We start from the raw sequence: 5,936 nt of genomic DNA on the forward strand, positions 1-5,936 counted from the left end.
TTAACTTTAATATTTTTATTATAGAGGTGTTTAATAAATAAACAACATAGGGGATATTTTTGTTAATTTCTAAATCCTACATCCGCCCAATTTAATTTTTTTCAAAATATTATTCTAAAAAGTATCAAAATAATGAACCAAAACCTCATAAGTTCAAATTGCCCGATATAGTAAGCACCGCATCACATTATCTAATTCATTAAACAAGAATTAACCCACTAAACCAATGCAATTATGAACTAGATTATAGTCCATTATATGTACGCAAAAATGTAACTATGAATTCAATTCACAAAGAAAATGTAAAAGAAGAAAGAAAAAAACAGTATGATGGTCATTTGATGGCTCTTCATCTACCAGCTGCATCTAAAGAAGTTGCAGAGATGACACCAGGAGGATGAAATTGTGAATAATCTTTAGAGTTAATTTCCAGGAATCCTGAGCTCATTTCAGAACGTTGAGAATAAAAGAACTCCAGTTAATTAAAGGAAGCAAGTCATCGCCGTTTAGATACCGAAAACTGTTCTCATTGTAGGCCTAGCTTCAGGAATGGATGGCAGCAAAGTAGCCCAGTCCCAACATCAACTCCATCTCTTCAACTGCGTAATCTGAACCCAATTGGATCAACGACATCAAGAATTTGACCTAATTGTTGAAACTCCAGACCCAATCGACCAGTATGAAATATCTGTCAAGTGGCCTTTTTCCTGTAGAACTTCGAGAAGTAAAACCCCATATGCATAAACATCTGTTCTTGTGAGGCCTTGCCTGTTCGAGCTAGTTCGAGCGCAATGTAGCCGACGGTGCCAACAACATTTGTTGTGTGCGACAGTTGACCGTGATCGTAAAGCCTGGCGAGGCCGAAGTCTCCTGACCTTGCGTTATGTCAGCATCGATTAGCACATGCTGGACTTCACGTTCCGGTGGATTACTACTTGTTCCCATTCTTCGTGTAAGTATAATAGCCGGAGGCTATGCCTTTGATGATGTTGACTCTGTGTTCCAGCTCAAACAATATTGTTTTTGGCATCGATGAGGAGAAAGTTAAGGCTTCCATTGGAATGTAATCGTAGACTAGTAAAAGATCACTCTTTCGCTGCACCCTCTGGAGATGACCAAATGTTTATGCCCAATCGTCCCAGGCATCGATTCCGCTGCGAATTCTCTGATTCCTTGGATTGAATTGGTGAAATCTTCTTTGCAGCAACTTGGTTCCAGTTGAAGGTAACAAACCTTTATAAACTGCACCAAAACCACCGACTCCTAACAGTTCGGTCTCTTTGAAACCCTTGTTGCGATGTGAAGATCTCTGTATCGAACCCGTGAGGACAATCCAATTCCCAATCTTCAAGAATCTCAAACTGTGTTATCCTCTATATAGTTTGAAACAAAGCAATAGTCCAAAAATAGAACAAGAACCGCGGATAACACAGCAATAAGAATCTTCAAGTGGAGTTTGAAACTAGATGATGATCTCTTCTCAACTGCTGGTGGCTCTGGAAGCAGGTGAAAGATTGAGAGTGTAGCTTCTCCATTCATGGAAAAACTCCATCCTAAGTGTTAGCAACGGAAACATAAACTCTAACGCTAGCTATTGAATATAATAATAACAAGTAGTAAAGCAAATAAATAGCCAAAATTAAATGCAAAATAAAGAATACCAGGAATTAACGAGGTTCGGTATTGAAACTTAGTCCTCGGCGCTGCAAAAGAAAACTCCACTATCTCCAAACAATATTACAAACTTTGGGCAATACAACAAATACCCAAAACAAAGGGGAGATACAACAAAACTTACAAACTAAAGGGTCCTTAAAGGAAGAACCCTAAACAAAAGAAGTATAATGGAATTACATCTTGGGATACAATTAACATTGATTTAGGTCTTATATATAGGCCCCAAAAGTTTCCCATTTCATTCCTTTTCAATGTGGGACAAATAACTCATTTGGCCTATTACATATAAGTCCCTAAACTTTCTCCATTATCTTCTACCCCATGTGATTTTGCTAAAGCCATTTTTCAACAAATCTCCACCTTGGCGAATTAGCAAATCTTCAAAGTTTTGTATTTTCTGCCAAATTTTGAACACCTTCAAAAGCACCAAAAGACACAGTCAAGCTCGCAGGATGTGATCAAGTTAAACAATAAATGAACTTGACCTTGTGCACTATGAAGTCAACATGTTGTAGGATTATCTTCTGTGCCAATCTTCTGGAGAATCATTTTCCTATTTTCAATATAATCCTACACATAAAACTAAACCAATACTATATAAAATATACTGTAGAAACCATTTCACAATTGCAAATGTCCTTTACCAGGACATAGAAGCCTGCTCACCATACTAACTGCTTGTGAAATATCAGGCCTTGTGAACCCATGGCCATCATACATTGATCAAATCGCTTGTACCACTGTCTTGGTGACTGCTTCAAACATATAGCGATTTCTTCAATCTGCAAACCAAGTTTCTTTCCAGCAACCCTATAATATCGGCTGGAGTCTTGTAGATTTTCTCTTCCAACTATCATGTGAAAACACGATTTGCACATCCAATTGAATAGTTCAAAATCAAACTGTGCCACCCAGGTTAGCAAAATTAGAATGGAAGAATACTTTACCATAGGAGAAAACACTTCTGTAATCAAATCCTTATTGAGCGTATCCTTTACTACCAACCTAACCTTGTGCCGAACATCTTCTCTATTAGGAAATCTCTTCTTCTTTGCATACACCCATTTGCACCCAATCGCCTTCTTATGTAGGGATCGCATTTCATCATTCATGGCCGGTTTCCATGATTCACAATTGAACTCCTAACTACTTCTTATAAGTATAAGAATATCAACATCTCGATTGGAAGTGCAAAGCCACCATATTAGCGAAAGAACAGGCTTGCGAATTTCTCGTCTTGGCCTATTGTATGCAATCAATTCCTGTTGCTGAGGAGATTCTGGGGTAAAATCTCCTTTTCATCAATAGTATCACCATTAGTCACCTCAGAATCACTTTCTGTCTTATGGACACTATCGGTTCAACTGTTGTTTCAAACTCCACCTCGCTGAGTATGCTCCACACACATATGCCACAGCTTGAGCATTTCTGAATCTGTATCTCAGTACGACTGCAGCTGCCGTTCCAATAACTGTACTACCATTATAGTAATACAAGTTGTTCTCCTTCTGCCTTTCATTACCACAAGAGCGTCTAAAGAAACTTTTAGAATTCCATCTCGCATATTCACCGTGAAGCTTTAGTTCCAAGGCTCCCAAAGATATGAGATTCTTTTTCAACTTCGGTACTACCGAACATCTGTCAGAATTCTAGTTGAGCCATCAGATTCTTCAACCGAATTGAACCTATCCCATTTGTTTACAAGCATCATCATTGCCATATAAACAACTCCATCACGTTCTTCAAAATTAAAGAACCAGTCCTGGTGAGGACACATATGATAGGTACTACCTGATCCATAATCCACTCATTTGATCCAGAGGTGGATGGCAGGCTAACTAGACAGAAATCTGACTCATCCTCTTCACGCTCAATAACGCATGCATCGAAGTAGCTTTGCCCTCTTCTTTTGCAATTTCGGACAATATTTCTTCCAATGCCCTTTCTCACGACAAAAGGCACATTGATCCCTATTGAGTTTTCCCTTTGAACGAGATCTTCCTCTCTCTCATTCTACCACTTTGACTCCACCCTCCTGCTACAAGGGCTTCTGCTGACTCATCTCTATTCTCCTTCTGATCCTTCTTCCGAATTTCATGATTGGGCAGAGCAGAACAACTTCTTCAAAAGACAATTTTTCTTTCCCATGAAGAAGTGTAATACTAAGATACCAACTCATCTGGAAGAGATCCAATTAACAACATAGCCTATGCTCATCTTGAATGTTTCATCCAAATTAACAAATCAGCAATTAATCTGTTAAATGTATCAATATGGCTACTGATATTGTACTGTCAACTGAAGACGAAACAGTCTTTTCATCAAATAGAGCCGATTCTCATTACTTCTCTTCATGTATTTGTTTTCCAGCGCCTTCCAAACTTATGGCAGACGTCTCTTTCATGAATGGATATTTCTGCTCTCTACAAAGACATGAGCGAATCATCCCACACGCTTTTACATTCAACCTCACCCAGTCTTTCTCAAAGACATCTTCTGGTTTTCCTCCTCCAGAACGATATCTAGATCCTGCTGATACAAGCTATCCATTACCTCACTCGCCACAAGCCAAAATTATTTTGCCATCAAATTTTTCAACATCAATTTTTGCATTTGAAACCGTTATCATCTTTACTGGTGCGGATGGTGGTGCCACGGACGGTGATGCCTCGGACGATGAATCCTCAGACAATGATGCCATTTATGCCTTACTGAATTAGCTTGGTAACAAAGTTCCCAATAACCAAGCTCCACAAATATTATATTCAATAGCTAACCAACAAATCAACAATAGCCCTAGGTAGTAGTAAGTGCTGAAATGATTAAATACACACTAGAAAATTCCCAGGAAACAATGGAGGGGTCACAAATGGTCCCACTTAAAATAGTCTCCTTAGACTTTTATCGTCTTTTTGACAGAATTTTCCTAGACATGCAATACCATACAAATAGCTACTCACTGTCCTAAACCTAAGCTCTGATACCAATTGTTATGCAACGGAAACATAAACTCTAACGCTAGTTATTGAATATAAAATAACAAGTGTAAAGATAAATAAATAGCCAAATTAAATGCAAAATAAGAATACCAGGAATTAACGAGGTTCGGTATTGAAACCTACGTCTCGGGCGCTGCAAAAGAAAACTCCACTATCTCCAAACATATTACAAACTTGGGCAATACAACAAATACCCAAAACAAAGGGGAGATAAAACAAAACTTACAAACTAAAGGGTCCTTAAAGGAAGAACCCTAACAAAAGAAGTATAATGGAATTACATCTGGGATACAATTAACATTGATTTAGGTCCTTATATATAGGCCCCAAAAGTTTCCCACTTTATTCCTTTTCAATGTGGGACAAACTAACTCATTTGCCTATTACATATAAGTCCCTAAACCTTTCTCCATTATCACTTCTACCCCATGTGATTTTGCTAAAAGCCATTTTTCAACACTAAGATGTAATGAGAGCTTGCTTTTTCTCCCGTGGATGCGGAGAAACCAACAAACAGTTTTCAGTTAAACAGTTGAAAGATCATCTAAGCGTTGAGATATGAGAGGTTTAGAGGGTTTCTTTCTCCACATAGGGCATATCGTTACGTTCACAAGTGTAGTCACAGCATCATACTCTATCCAAGCTTGGATAGCACTGCCACTCTCCAGGTTAATCTCTTCCTTTGTTGGGTCATAATAAGCGGCTGGCTCTAGATATACCGAACGCATGCCATTGATGTTGATTCCAACATGGTTTCCTTTAGAGTCTGTGTTCTCATTATGACCATTAACCGTGTCAAACTCCACTGCAAAAATATGGTTTGTGGAATTGCCATCGTTCGCTCGGTTGAAAAGCCCCAAGCAATGTTCAGGCTCAGCCCCTGGAAGCTTTGTTGAAGGAGCGATTGTGAAGGCAAGACCATAGCCTTTGGCCTAGAGTTTGAGTAACAATTGCAAAAACAAAATGTGTACTGAAAGAAGAATTTTTGGGTTGTATTGGTTGGGAATAAAATGCATGGCCCACAACATAGGGGAATGTGTTAGTGAGTTTGAGTGCACCGTTGGGTTTATAAACAGTAGCCCCCTCCACGTCTAGATCTCCTGAATTTCTGAGCTGGGTTTCATTGAATCCATTAAAGATGAATTCTACAGAAGAAAGAGCTAAAACGGGAAACAAGAAGAGAAGCAAAGATAAAAAGATCGTCAAGGCCATGTGTTTCAGAGATGAATATTAGTGAGAGTTAAGCAGAAGAGCTACATA

General features: G+C 38.7%; 1 pseudogene; it reads right to left on the bottom strand.

Annotated features, from left to right (window-relative positions):
* Positions 1-543: 543 nt before the first annotated feature.
* Positions 544-5,936, bottom strand: LOC116143479 (annotated as a pseudogene).

This window comes from Pistacia vera, unplaced genomic scaffold (genome assembly GCF_008641045.1).
Source record: "Pistacia vera cultivar Batoury unplaced genomic scaffold, PisVer_v2 Contig430, whole genome shotgun sequence".
Classification (NCBI taxonomy): Eukaryota; Viridiplantae; Streptophyta; class Magnoliopsida; order Sapindales; family Anacardiaceae; genus Pistacia; species Pistacia vera.